The sequence below is a fragment of the Lichenostomus cassidix genome, chromosome 15, assembly GCF_008360975.1.
Source record: "Lichenostomus cassidix isolate B80296 chromosome 15, HeHo_3.0, whole genome shotgun sequence".
Taxonomy (NCBI): domain Eukaryota; kingdom Metazoa; phylum Chordata; class Aves; order Passeriformes; family Meliphagidae; genus Lichenostomus; species Lichenostomus cassidix.
Window position 1 is genome coordinate 10,743,078 of NC_139496.1, and position 15,677 is coordinate 10,758,754.

Consider the following 15,677-nt stretch of genomic DNA (forward strand, 5'->3'; position numbering starts at 1 on the left):
TCCAGATGATTTCAACATTGCGAGGCTCGAGGCAAAGACAACTTTCAACAGCCCAAATCTGCAAGAGAAGTTTGTAAAAAAAAATGCGCCAGGAAAGAAGGAAATTTAAAAAAAGCAGGAATAAAGATGGGTTTTTCACTCTGCGGCTCCTGAGCTCGTAGGAGGTCACTTTTCCCGGCGATTCTCTGCGAGTGCGAGTGTCAGAAATTGGCTTTATTTAAAGAAAATGCAAGTTCAAGTAATGACAGGGCTCCAGGAGCCAAGACTCTAAGAAAAACACGGAGTATTCCGAGAGCTGGCGGCGCTGCCTGTGGAAAAGGAGTGAGTCACGGTGTCCTTTTGGACTCGAGCGCGGGGGAAGCAGCCCAGCGTGGCTCGTGTGGCTCAGAGCCCACTGGCCACCTCCCCAGCGGGGCTGGGACACATCCAGGGATGCTGGGAGCAGGGATGCAGAGCCCAGCGTGCCCTCAGCCACCTGCCTGGGGGGCTGGAGGAGAGATGAGAGAGGGGAATCCCTGCATTTAGAGGCACGGTGGAGCTGTGAGCCTCGCAGGGGAGTAAAATCCCCTTTTTTCTGGGAAAACACTCTGAAATAACGTCCTTCTCATTCCTTTTCCATTTCCTTTTTCTGCCCAGTGCCAGCAGGAAAGGGAAGAGGGAGGATCAAGCCCTCATGGCCCAGGGGGAGCAGAGACATGTTCAGCACGGCTGGAAGAATCCAATCAATATCCCAGCAGCTGCTTTGTTGTTTTGCTTGTACCTGATGTCCTTCCAGGCTGCCACCTCCTCCCTGCCAGCTTTGTCCTGCCTGTGTCCCTGGGCTCAGAGCACCTGAGTTAAATTGAGTTTTCCAAGGGAGTCCTTGAGAGTCAGAGAAACTCCTCTGGAAGTCAGAGAAATGTTGGAAGCAGCAGGAGGAAGACCATCCCTGGAGGAAGGAGCAGCACCTGTCTGATCACAATATCTGTCCCAGCTGGCATCAGGAAGCTCTGGAGGTGCTGGTTGGGTGGCAGCATTGGAGAGGGAAAAATCCTGTCCATAGATTTCCCTCTGCCCTCCTTCCCAGCACAGGGAGTTTGGGAGATGCTGCTGCCTTGATCCAACCTGTTGTGCCCAGAACGGGGCTGCTGCCAGATGAAGTTCGCATTAAATATATATTTAAAAAATTAAAATGTTGTTTTCAGGTGTGCTGCAGCTCCCAAGGAGCTGTCCCTGGCCCCATGGCAAAGGAATAATTCCCTTTTTCAGGGAACAGGAGGTCAGCTCTGCCTCACCTCTGGTTCACACTGCGCTGATCAGTGCTGCCTCGAATGCACAATTAATTAATTGCAGCAAATATTGCACTCCGTGGTGTAGACCAGGGCAGGATGAGCCTGGAGAATCCCAGCACTCTCTCTGTGCTGTTTTTGTGCTCAGCCTGGCTGTGAGGAGGTTGGGATCAGGAGGTTGGGATCAGGAGCTCAGGGCTGGGGACACGGTGACAGCAGCAGTGACAAGGCTGTGGCTCCCCTGGGACAGCAGAGAGCAGATTCCAGCAGCTCCCTGTGGATGGGGAGGATCCTCCCAGCACATCAGGGTCTGAGGAATGAGCTGTCCAGCCAGATTTTGGGTGATTTCACTCGGATCCTATGAAGGCCACCCTCAAAGTCCCATAACTCAGTCACTTTTTCACCCAGACTAAACTCATTTTCTCCCTCACTGCTCTTTAATTGGCTCCAGAGGATGAAGAACTCCTGTTCTGCCTCACAGCAATGAAGACACCAGTAATTCCACCTAATTCCAGCCATCCCAGCTATGGGAATGGCAGATCCTCTGGCATGATTTCTGTCACCTGCTTTGCTCCACACCAGGCTCCAGCCAGCTCCACTTGCTTTTTTCAGCCAAGCACATTTCATTTTTCACTCCCCACTGTCATCCCCTTCCCTCTCTCATTCAGGAACTTCACCCACTCTTTCTATCACAGCCTGTGTCTCTCTGCTGCCCTGCACCATAAATCAGCATTAATTATGCTGCTAAAACCCTCTAAAAAATCCTCCCCTGTCCTCATTATTATTATTTATCTCAGCCTGAAGGTGACACATCCAAACTCGAGCTCCTCCTCAATCCTAGAAAGGATTTTAATGGGTTTGTGGGCTTGGCAGCCCAACTGCACCACCTGAGGCAGAGTTTCCTAACGGGGCTGCAATTCCTGATTCTGCATCATGGAATCCTGGAGTGGCTGGGGCTGGAAGGGACCTGAAAGGTCACCTCAAACACACCTTCCACTACACCATTGCTCCAAGCCCTGTCCAGCCTGGCTTAGGACACTTTCAGAGATGGGACATCCCTTAGTTTGGGTTTGTTGGTCCCCTGGGGATGATTCCCAGCCTGGTCCCACTGTCCCTTCATGGCTGGGGTCAGGATGAAGGGCTTGGAGCCACATTTCCCTTGCCTTGGGATCGCTGTTCCCAAGGCTGTGTGTTGGAATCTCCTGATTAATCCTCACAGACAAATCTGCTCTGGGATTTTCAGGCTGGTTAAGGTGCCAAAGTGTTCATAATTTTTCCACTCTGGGTTATCCCATAAACTGAAGGAGTTGCAGCTCAGTAATTCTGGGCAGTGCAGCAAAACCTGTGTGTGTGAATAAAAAAACCAATCCAGCCTCTGCCTCCCTGAACAGGAAAAACAAATAGAAGAACTGAATTGAAGGTAAAAACGTTGGAAGACTGCTCTCCTTCCTGAACAAACCCAGCAGGGCAGCCAAGGTGGCAGCTCCTGCTTTGGAGAGAGTCCCCAAAGTGCCACCATGCTGCAATGCCAGCTCTCCCTTCCCTGGTGCCAGCTCTCTCCCCTCACACCTCCTGCATTTTCCAGCCCACCTCCTCCAGGCAGAAAAGGCAGAACGAGCTGATCTCCATCCCCTGGGATCAATAATGCACAGGAATATCGATCCCACACTTGTCACTCTGCACGGATGTGGCACTGCTGGATCCTGGATCCCTAACCTTGAGCTGTGCCTGGTGTCTGGGAAATCCCACCCAGTCCTGGCAACAGCCTGGAGAGAGAGAGAACAGCCTGAGAGCAGCCAGGTCCTGGAAAACACACCAGGTGCCACTGTCCCCACGGGAATGCTGAGTGCCACTGTCCCCACAGGAATGCTGCTGGTTGATGACAGTGCTCAGGCATGCCTTCCCTGCTTCCCTGTCTTTTTCCTGCTTCCTCATCTCCTTCCCTGTCTCCTTCCCTGCTTCTCTGCCTGCTTTCCTGCTTGATTCCCTGCTTCCCTGTCACTTCACTGTCTCCTTCCCTGCTTCCCTCCTTCTTCCCTGCTTCTCTGTCTCCTTCCCTGCCTCCCTGTCTCTTCCCTGTCTCCTTCCCTGCCTGTTCCCTGCTTCCCTGCCACTTCTCTGCCTCTTCCCTGCTTGATTCCCTGTTTCCCTGTCTCCTTCCTGGCCTCTTCCCTGCTTTCCTGCTTGATTCCCTGTTTCCCAGCCTCTTCCCTGCTTCCCTGTCTCCTTCCCTACTCTATTCCCTGCTTCATCTCTACTTGATTCTCTGCTTCCTTGACTACTTTGCATCTTCCCTGCTTCCCTGCCTTCTTCTGTGCCTCTTCCCTGCTTCCTTCTTCCCTGCCTGCTCCATCCCCCAAGTTGCCAGCAGCTCCTGCACTCAGCAAAAAGAGGAGGGAAAAGTAGCCACCGTCCCCTTGCTGGGTTCAAATCCCACTTTCCCTAAAAACCAAAGGCGATGGAGCTGTTCAGGGTGGGATGCATGGGAAGAGAAGGATTTTAGACTCATTTCAAAGTGTGCAGAGAGCAAGGGACTGATTGTCTCCTCTTCTGCATGGAGTATTATTTGGAAGCATTGACATTTGGATTTGAGATCAGGAATGATTTTGTTGTTTGTTTTAGGGGAAAATCAGGCAAAGGGAGATAGGTAAGAAATTCCAAGTGCTTTAGGAGGTACCCAAAAACCTCAGGACAACTCGATATAATCCTAGAACAGGAATAACTTTGGAAATCCATGGCTCCATCTCAGTCAACTCAGGCAGAAAAAGCCCCAAAAGCATTAGGAACAGGCTCAGTTTGAGGGCTGAAGGCAGCTGGATAGAGGGGGAACATGGAATTCCCAAATTCCTGGGAGCAGGAGCTCAGCCAGGCTGGAAAAGGCACAAGGGACAGAGCTCTCCCAAAGGCCCCAAATTCAGGAAATGTTTGAATCAGAGCTCACCCTTTATCTGGCACCTGCTCATCCAGCCATGGAGCCACAGGAAACCAAGCTCTGATCCTCTTTGATCAACTTTAAATAAAAAAAAATTAAAAAGCAAGGAAAAGCCTTTCATAAAGCAGAGACTTCTGGAGTTTTCCTGATGTCAAGAGGATTGGGATTGCGAGGAAATGTAAACTCTGTTGCTAAAACAGAGACACTAAAAGACAACAAAGAGGATTTCCATCCTAGAGAGGGGTGTGGGTGCCAAAATACACCTCAACAACACTGGAGAGAGAAAAATTTTGAATAACTCCACCTACTTAAAGACAGTTCAGTTTTAGTATCTATTCTTGCCCAGATTTGGGGTTATTCTGGTTTTATCCCATTCCTGTGGAAGTTCTCACAAGACCAATAGCAAGACTTTGTTACAAAACCTTGAATTCCCATCAAACCCCATTGCTCTGACTGGAGAAGATCCCCTTTGCTCCTGTGCAGCTACAAACCAGTAGCAAACAAGTTTGATTAATTGGACCTGGATTAGTGCTAAAGGAATTTTTTTTGGCCACAGTTCTGTTTTGAAGCCAAATAAGTACAACTCCAATCAGAGCAAACACATTTCTTAAGCACAAATAATTTGGCAAAGCACAGCAAGGGAGGAAACTCCAACACTTTGCTTGATTATTTTAAAGCAAAGCTTTTAATTCCAGACCCCTTCCAGCTAAAAATGTCTGTTTATTTCCAAATGACTCTCGAGCTTTCTTGAAAACAAAATGTTGTTCATTTCAAATTGAATAGAAGAGGGGTTTTGACATGACAATATTGCTGCTTGTTATCTAATATATCAAAATAAAATGTCACTGTTCATTCTCCTGCTAACTAAACTGACACCATTTCTTTCTGTGCATTAAAGAACTCAAAACCACAGGCTAAAATAAAGTATTTTTTGGGGGGGAGAAGGGCTGGATGTTCAATCTTAAATACTATTTTCCCTCTGGATTTCAGGCACGTCTGTAAATATTTTTTGACTGAGGCTTGGGGGAGGAAATTTCAATGGGTTAAATTTCCCTTTAACCATCACCAACTTGAGGAGATCCAGTCCTGAGCTATCCCCTCCTCTTTCCCAAACCCCAGCCTTCACCAGCCAGGAATTCCCTCTGATTTCCTCCTCCAACCACTTGATTCCCCCTGTTTCCTTTATTATCCCCTTTCCCCATCCCTGACATGCTCTTGGCAGCCTCCTGGCAGATAATCGGGTTGTAACGCTCCAGCCCAGCCGAGCCGCGACAAAGCAAAAAGCAGTGATAAAAACCAGTGATGGATTTGCAGATCAGAGGCAGAGCAGGCAGGGCTGGGGGACTTTTGATCAGCACAGAGCACACGTTCCTCGCTGGTGCTGTAATTCAGCAGCCACTGGATTTGTCTGGCTCGATTGTCAGCCTGGGCTTGGGGTTGGAGCCTGGAGTTCTGGCTGCAAAAATCAGCTCCTTCCCCCTGGGGATTGGACGTGGCTCCTATTTTCTGCTCTCCCAGATATTTCTCAGCACAAATCCTGCCAAAGGCTGGATGTGTCCTAAAAGGCCTCGATTCTCTGGCAGCCACCCTTTGAATCTTGGGTTAAACCTGAAAAACTTACGAGGGAACGGGAAACTTTGATGGAAGTAGGGATAAAAAAAAAAAAAAATTAAAAAGCCAGCAATAACAACAACCCACAAAAAATAAAGCCAAGCCACCCAGCTGATGGCCCTGCAAAGTTCTCCTGTCCTACATTATTGATTTGGTGACACCTCTGCTGCCTGACCCATTAAACACGGCTCACCGGCAAGGTGTCAGACATTCCAGTGGCACTTTGTGACATCCTCAGCCTCTCCTGGAGGTGTCTGGAGGTGTTGGACATCTCCTCAGCTTTTCAATTCCCTTGCTTTAGCAGCAAATTCCCATCAATCCTCAAGTGAGAGGGATTTGTTCATACCCCAGTTTGTAGGAACTCCTCCCAGTCTGTGTCATGACTCCCCTGGGGTGATACTGGTTTGGGGTCATTTACCCAAATTAGCATCCAAGGTCCCATTTGGGATATGGGAGGGGACTGACACCTCAAAAGCTCTTTCTTTCCCCCTAAAAACAGCAGCTGGTTGGGAAAATGGTCTCTTGGGCTGCTCATCACCTTCCATAGGCTTCCATGGATGGAGTCTGGACAACTGGAGAAATGGTTTGGAGATGTGAAATTATTTGAGGAGAATCCCACAGTGCTGGGCTCCAGACACACTCCCAAAATTTACTGGGACACATAACAGGGTTGTGGATCACACAGACTCACAGGAAGGTCCTTTCCAGGCAAAAGCAGGGTTGGATTTGCCCAGGTGTTTTTTCAGAGCTGTTCCCTTTCCTTACCCAGGGATGTTGGTGTTCCTTTTTGTTTTTTTCAGGATATTGGGTAAGAAGGTTGTTGGCAAAACGGGGGAGAAACAAAAGGAAGGTTCTGGGGAAAAACCCAGTGAGAGGTGAACCCACTGGGCTGGATTAGGGTAAAAACAGCAAAAATGCTGCAGATCAGCAGGGAGAGACTGAGGTGGCAGAAAAGCCTGACTGGCACAGGCCTGGCCTAAGTTAAACCCTGCCTTTGCACCTGGATTAAAACAAAACCAAATATCATTCCTGACTGGCCAATTCCAGTGTTCTGGATGCTCCAAAGGCAGGAAATCAGAGCCAATCAGTGCTGTGGGGAAAATTTCACCAGGAAAACTCCTCCACGTTGGGAAGCACTTCAGAAACAGCCACTCCAAACCCCCAGATCTTCCAGTGGGAGAAATGGTCTGAATTTCCCAATTTTCTTCCCAATCTCTCTATTTCCAATGCCTTTTCCTGGAAGAGGACTCAGGCATTGGTTTTCCACTAAGTTATAGTGGATAATATATAAATAATAAAATATAATTTTATAATTTATAAAAATATATCAATTATAGTGGATAATGTAGCCTCGTGGTTCAAGGCACAGATATTTATCTTGGTTCTGAGTTCCCATCAGCTCTGATTATCCATCATGGATGTACTGAGATTTCAGTTTAATCCCAGCTTTTACCCAGAGGAAATTGTAGCCTCTGGTGAAAATCCAGAGTGGATTTATCCTGTGGGAATGTCCTTTTAGGTGCTGAAAAACAGCAGAATTTGGCCTATTGCTTCTGGTTGAAAATACAACCAATAAAACCCAAAATTCTACTAATTTCAAAGACAAATTTCAGGACACCTTGAAAAATGAGGACACAAAGAAAAATAAGGACACCTTGAGAGCTGAAATCCTCCAGTAATCCATGAGCATCTCCCAGGCAATTCCTGCAGAGGAATAACAAGAGTGGTGGATTTGACTCCTCAGGCAGCAGAGGATAAACAGCACATTATGGAAATTTCTTATCACAGCTCCAAATCAGATCCGGCAAGAAAAGTTTTTCCAGGCAGATCTTCTATATTTCCTTGTATTTCCTAGATATTCCCTTGATATTTCCCTGATATTTCCTTGAGCTTCCATTGCAGGTCTTGCAATATTTCCTTGATATTTCCTTGATATTTCCTTGATAATTTCCTTGATATTTCCTTGATAATTTCCTCGAGCTTCCACTGCAGGTCTCACCCAAACCCACGGAGCAGCAAAAGCTTTGGATCCAAAGCTCTGCTGAGATTTTGGGTGCCATCCCCGAACCCCCTTGAAGTGGGGACACCTGCTGGAATCCCCTCTGGAAAAACACAGAGGAGGAATTCTTGGGCTGCATTTCCCTCAGCCCACAATGTATTCCATATGCTCCCACCGTGGAGGAGAAGGGAGCTGGGGACGCCAAGTTACCTCTGGAAAATCCATCATTCCCAGCTGGGGGGACAGGCAGGGCTTATCAGGGTTATCCCAGAGTTTCCAGCTGGAAGGAATTTACAGCCCCAGGCAGGCTGGTGGAGCAAAGGAGGGACAAAGGCTCCCCAGCAGTGCTGCCAAGCCCCGGTGGTTATCAGGGATCAGAAATCTTTGCAGCCCCTTTTTTGCTGCCCACCAAGGGCTCCTGGTGGATCTGCTCCCTGTGGATTCCATCCGATGGGTTTTCCTTGTTCCCTTGGAAAGCACCTGGACAAAATTTGGGTTATGTGGAGCTCTGCATCTTTCTGGAGATGCTGGCAGAGGTTTTGTCTTCTCTCTCCAAGCTCCATGCTGGGGAATCCCAAAAGCAAATCCCTCTTTCCTGCGCTCCACACCCATTTTCTGCCGGAGAACATTCTGGAGTCTCCTCCAGCTGCAGAAGGTGGGGTGGGTTGTTCCTTGCACATCCTAAAAGCTAAATGTGCCTGGAACCCAAATGCCTGCTTGATATGTGACTTTTTTGGGATCTCACCTGGAACAAGGGGAATTTTACATCCCAAATCCACCTGCTTTTGGCAAACTGGCAGCAATCAAGTACCCAGTACAATTTTAAGACTTAAAATGCTGATAAGCATTTCAAATTTTTTTTTAAGTGCAATTTTATAGGGTTTTTAATTACCTTTCAGCAGCTTTCCCTGATATCCAGGTTTCAAACCATTGCTGAGCTCTCCCAGTCCCACATCCTCCCATGGAAAGGGTGAACTTGGCAGAGGAGAGAGCTCTGCTCAGCTCAGTGAGTTGGGAAATAGGAGGACATAAAGATAATTAATTGTTATCTAAACAATCGACTTGTTTACAATCACCTTTTATAATTAGCCTAATTGTACTAATTAACATTGATTGTTTCTATTTAGGTGGTCATTATCTAAATTGTCATCTAAACTACAGGCGGATTAGGCAGTGCTTAAAATATCCTTGTCTTTGCAGCTGATTTCTGCTTTTAAATATAGGACTACTTATAAAACTTCAATAAACTGGAGGAAAAAAAATTAAATATTTCAAAAATGCTGGTTTGCCTTCAGAACAAATTTTTCTGCCTCGGATTTTTTTCCAGCTAAGTAAAAATGTCTTTTTTTGGCTTGCCTCTGGAACGACACACCCTGTATCAACCTGTGCACATGGCCTACCATTCCCAAAAAACCCCCAAAATATCCAGTTTATCATTAACCCAGGGCTTGCAAAGTGAAAGCCAAACACGAAAACAGTGTTCATCATGAAAGGCAAAAAAATCCATGAGGACACAGATGGAAAATCAGGCTTGCAATCCACTCCAGCGAATAACCAACAAAAGAATAATAACTTGAAAAACGCTGGGCTGAGCTCCACCCTGGCACAATTCCCCCCAAACCCGTGGATGTTTCCTGGATCTGAAGCCAAGCCACCCCTCTTCCCACCTCAATTCCCTGTCGCTGATCCATGGGTGTCCCAAAGATGCTGAGAGGAGGAATCTGACGCTTGCAGAGTCGGAGTTTCGCTGGGTGAAAGCAGAAAGGCTGGGAATGGCCAAGGGATTTCTTCAAGGGCTGCCAAAAAAAAAAAAAAAGGAGATAAAAGAAAAAAAAAATACAAGCTAGAGGCTGTGCTTTCTGAGGCCACTGCCAACTTTTTAAAAGGATAATCCCAGTAGATACAGCATGAGATGACAAAAGTCCCATGCTGGAAATGCTGCCAGGTTTTTAAACATCGGCATTTAATCTCTTGGCAATAACACTGATCCAACCACGGTTTTATCTCTGCTTTTTTTATAGTCACCAACAACATATTTGCATAAATTATAGCAGCAGCATATGGTCTGAAGAAGGTTCATTTGCTCTGCAGTTAATGGGGGCATGAAAATCTGCAACCAAAGGACAGAAATCCATGGATGTTAGAGCTGGAATATGGACAGGGATTGGATATTTGCCAAGCACCTGACTCTGTTTCAACCTGATTTTCTTTCCAGAGCAGCAGGTGAAGGCAGCAACAGGTTAAATCCAGCTCTGCTCGGGCAAAACTCCTCCTGGCTTTTTTACAGCTGAAATTTTCCAGGATTTACTAAGAGGTTTTGAGGAGCTGGGACCCAAAAAGGCCTTAGGGCAGGGCTTTCCCAGGGAGCAGAGCAGGAAGCCAAGATCCTCATGGCACCCAGGTATGAGAGCAAGGATGAGTGGGAAGAATGGCTGTGGAACCACTGAGCTCTGAGCAAACCCTTGGAATTACTAATTTAATGCAAAACATTCCAATTTTGGCAGTATGGAGAGAGACACAACATTATTGCAGCGCCATGACAACACAGAGGGTGACTTTGCACTGATGTAGATGTTTTTATCTGCATTTTATATCCAAAAGATATTAAACCAAGCCTAGTTTTAGCTCAGCTCAGGTGGCACTGCTGCCCCTCTGCTCCCTCCCACTCTTCCCAAGACACAAACTGCCTGTTCATCCCCGAATCCCAAAGCCCAGGCAGGCAGGAGCTGTCGGGTGACACTGCTCTCCTGTCACTTGATTTTGCTGCCTGTCCTTTCAGGAGCAGCAGGGATGAATTCCCAGAGCTGAGCCCCCTGTGGAGGGCAGGAGGGATCAAATCCTTCCCTCCATGCAGCAAAAAGCAGCAGGAGCAGGAGAACAGGAGGGCACTGAGTTTTGGAGAGGAAGAGAATGTCTGCCTCACCCAGCTGTGGCATTTCCTGTGTTTTTATCAACGTGTGCTCAAGCAGGATTATTGATCTTTCACAAATCAATCCATGGCTGGGTCATTGATCACCTTGGAAAGGTGTGGAGCTGCTCCTGGCTTGTTCCATTGCCCTGGAGATGGGGATTTTCCACCTTGGGAAAGGGAAGTGAGTTGGGTTGGATGATTTGTGTGGCTAGCACAGACCTTTCCTGTGAGAATTCTTCTCTCTCTTCTTCCTGTGTTTTATAAACAAAGATAAAGTTTGGATGTTATTAAAAACAGTTTCTGGGATGTGGACAGTTCAGGCCTGGCCAGTCAGGCCCAGGGGGAGGCTTTGAACTGACCAATCTGGGTGACCTTTGAAAAATCTATATAAGATGGAATTAAATAATAAAATCTTCTTCTTGATGCCACACTTTGAGCCTGGATCTTCTCTACTCTGCTAGTGGCTCAACAGCAACAGATTTGTACTCACAGGTGAGGCAAGTGGTGCCCAAGGATGCCCAAAATGGCAAAATCCAATAGGATTTTGAAGAAGAGGAGGAAAGGCTCCTTCAGAGCCAGGCAGACCCTGGAAAAGAACCCTGTGCCTTTCTTGAACTTTGTGACAGCGAATTTTTTTGCTTTTCCTCAAGATCCAGCTCCTGGAGTGGTGAAATTACAGCCCAGCTCAGATTTAAATAAAAAAGAAATAGAAGAAATGGGAAATGGTTCCCACAGTATTGTCTGGGGAGGCTGGAACAACATGAGGCTAAAAAACATCAGCAAAAAACCCAAATATTTCAAACACTTTTGAAATTTTTCGAAAAATTTCTGGTTTGCCTTCAGAACAAATTTTTCTGCCTTGGATTTTTTTTTTCCCAGCTGAGTAAAAATATCTTTAGTTGGCTTGCCTCTGGAATGACACACCCTGTATCAACCTGTGCACATGGCCTTCCCAAAAAATCCCCCAAAATACCCAGTTTTTCATTAACCCAGGGCTTGCAAAGTGAAATCCAAACATGAAAACAAAGTGTTCATCACAGAAGGAAAAAAAAAATCCATGAGGAAAAAATCCATGAGGAAAATTTCCATGGGTTTTGCCACTCTCGCCCTCCCAAAAATCAGTCTTGGGAAGAAAAAGTAAAAATATGGTGAAGAAGATCAGATGGAGCTCTCAGAGATGTCTTCAGGACATATTTCAATACCAAATGGAGTTGGAGATTTTGAGCAGATTTTCTGTTGTATTGCACTGACAGATGGGAAAACCAAGCAGTTGCAAGCTCTCCTTCCCTTCCAGTCAAGATCGACCCAGGAATTCATTTCCCAGCACATCCAGACTTTCCTGCATGGCCAGCAGTCATAATCCCAAAATTCTTCCAAGGAAACTCTTCCAGGCTGAGCAGAGCCTGGCAAGGCCCAGGCCATGAGTCAGCTGAAGAGTTTTCCTGAATCACCAGGATTTCCAAGTCTTCCTGAATCACCAGGATCAGAGTTTTCCTGGATCAGCAGGATTTCCAAGTTTTCCTGAATCACCAGGATTTCCAAGTCTTCCTGAATCACCAGGATCAGAGTTTTCCTGGATCAGCAGGATTTCCAAGTTTTCCTGAATCACCAGTATTTCCAAGTAAGTTTTCCTGAATCACCACGATCAGAGTTTTCCTGAATCACCAGGATCTCCAAGATGCTGCCATAAACTCCTCATACATCTTCCCCCCACTTTGAGATTTCCCTGCCACTGCTGTGGATGAAATACATGAATGGAATTAAGGAACTTTATCCATGCTGGAAATCTCAAATCTTCCAAATGGAAGGCTTTTATGATAATTGAAGGCTACTCTGATTTATGGTGTTGTTTCTAAACAGGAATTAATTCAGTGGTAGGACTCATTGTCAGAGGAGGCTGTGGAAGCCAAGAGCATAAATGGGTTTAAAAAGCAATTAAAAACATGGAAAGATCCATCCTGGGCAATTCTACAGAAGGATATGGATTAGATCCAGGAGCTGGAAGGACCACAGGAGGTATCACGAGGGAATTCCATGGTTTTGCCCTCAACCTTTGCTGCTGGCACCGCAGGAGACAGGATTTTGGGAGAGATGCGTCTTTGATCTGAGCCTTTCCAAAGGCTCCAAAACATGACCTTTAACAGAGTTCCTCCTTCCAAAAGATTGTGGTTTGGGGCTGCAAGATGCAGACCTGTCTTAAAAGCTGTGTCTTCTCCATTGGGGAGATTGAGCCACAACCTCAGGTCAGGGGGTTGGGATGTTTGCCAAGCTTCAGCCTCAAGAAGGTCCTTCAAAAGCGAGTTTTCACGAAAGGAATTTTCTATGGTAGGAAACCTTGATAAACAGATGTTGCAATGTTTGGGAGAGTTTTTTGATTGCTTAAGTTGGCCATGCTTTATAAAAAAAAATAATAAATATTCAAGGAGAATATGGACATCATCCCCTGCAGATGGATTTTCGTGCTGGCTCCTTGGAATGGCACAAACCCAGTGCTGAACGTTCACCTGGAGAGCAAAACACCTGGAATTTCCCAGAATTTCCTGGAATTTCCCAGACCTCAGCTCAGGTCCTTCTCCAGATCCTCTCTTGTGTAAATAAAGATGGGCTGAAGAGAAGCAAATTGGGTTTATTATTTATGTTTATGCATCCAGCTTTGAGGTCTTTGTCAGAATCTGTCCATCCACACAGAGGCTCCGTGGGAAAATGGGATGTGAAGCTGAGCAAATTTACAGGAATTTTTCCGAGCTGTAAATGAGGGCAAAAAATAAAAAAACACAAAGGAAAATCTGGCCCTATAATTCATGCATAGACCTTTTAGTGGGAGGGTGTTTTGCAAGGACAGAGAAATGTCATAATCAAAGCTTTCTCTTGTTTTTAAATGGAAATCAAAGGGACAATCATCTGAGAAGTCTCTCAACATATTTTAATCTCCGAAAATTTTCCACCCACTGAATTTTTGGCCAGCCCAGGCCTAGAGAGGACCTCCCTACAATGTCTGGGGCTGGCTCAAGAAAGCCTCAGCAAATAATAAATGCCAGGCTTGAGGGCACAGCGGGGTGGGATTGCACAGCACCATGAGCCCGGCAGAGTGAACAGCACAGAGGGGAGGTGACAGTCCTGGAAAAGCCACAGGAGGTGACAGGAGAGGCTGACAACAGCCAAAGTGCTGCTCCTTGCCAGTGCTCAGGTGCCTCTTTCCTGTCTGATTGCTCTCCAGCAAACAAATCCCCCTCATTTCTAAATCCAGGTGTAACCTCGATGTCCCCAGGCACCACAACAGCGACCCAGCTGCCCTGGAACCACTCGCCAAATACAGGAAATTCTTATTTCCCTTTTCCAGGGGAATTCTGAGCGTCCAGTTTTGCCAGCAGCTGCAAGGCAGAAGCACAGAGCAGAAAATAAACCTTCTGGCAAGTGACTAACGTGGCACACAGCTGGGAAAGAAGGGATTCTAGTAAAACAAGTATTTTAGGCTCCCGAGAAGGAAGGATTGCTTTCAACTTTCCAGGCAGATTATAGTGGCCAATTCATGGAGCATTTAGCACCTTGCCCAGCAATTTACAGGGTTTGCTCTTTTTGTTGCTGTTTTTAGCCCAAGAAAACCCTCTTGGCTCGGGAGAAGCCATGAGCTGGCACAGGTGGCACTGCTGAAGTCCTGAGGCAGCAGGACAACCTCAATAAAGCACATTTGCTCAGGCAGATGAGTCAGTTAAAGTTTCTCATGGAAAGGAACCTCAGTGCTCCTACAGTCCCAGCTTCACAGCAGCTCCTGGATTTAAAAAATTCCTGTTTGGAGAAGAAACAGGGGAGGGGGTTTTGTTTGTATGGTTGATTTCCTCCTCTGTTCCTGATTTAACACGGGACTGTGCTCATTCTGGAGGAGCTGACTTGTCCAACAACCCAAAGGCTTTCCCGAAGGCACAGCCTCCTCTCCAGGCAGCCAAGCTGAGGATTTGCCCTCTCCTCTCCCGAAATCCACGGGCCAGGCAGATCCCTTCAGCCAGGAATGCAGCCCTGTCAAATCTCAGGCTTCAAGCAGGAGATGCCCGATCTGCCCTGACCCTCTGCTCCCTCCCAGCCCTGCCGGGCTCTCGCTGATCCCTGACCCCGGGGGCCAGGCAGTGCCACTGCTGAGCCCCCATTCCTGCTGCATCCCATTTCCAGGAATCTCCATCCCACTCTAGAGGATGCCCAAATGCTCCTCTGGCCATATCCATCAGTTTTTCCCTGATGCTTTTCCCTCCTTGCTGCATGACCAAGGACAGGATTGTCTTCCATGTCAATGCTGGAGAAATCTGAAAACACTCCAGCTCTGAGCACTGCCATCCTGGCTTGCACAGAGTGCCCCAGAAGAATGCAGCTGTCTCAGCCCAGGATCATTTTTGTAAAGCAGGAGAGAGGACAGACTCTTTTCCTGATTTATTTATTCATTGCCTAGAACGGCTTGTCCACAAACATCCCAGCTTGGTTAAATCTCTGACATGTAAAACATTCCCAGAAATTCTTGCTGCCATCCGACATGACAAATGGGGAAGACTTGGCTTTATTTTTTTTTTAAAGACTCCTCACTTTTCTTCTGTTTTCTCCTTCCCAATGTGACTTTGTCTCTGGCTTTCCCAAAGCAAGGCACTCATTTATCAGGCTTGCAAGTTCTTAGGGATTGGCAGACTCCGCGGCTTTTCCGCTTGGCTCGGCCCTTCCAGCCGCCATATGGAACGAGTTGCACATTTTCGCTCCTTATCGGAGTTCAAGATGGAAATATTCCCTCGCTTCTTCTCGGGGCATTTCTGCCATTGCACACATGCTGGGAGTGTTTAACCCTGACACTGCTGATGAGCAGCTGTTCCTGTTGAAATGCCATCTGGGATTGAACTGGGAATGTTTCACGGGGAGCAGCGCCAGCAGTTTGATTCTGTTCCTGGTTACAAATGGTTCCTTTAATTGCTTTGGAGTTCC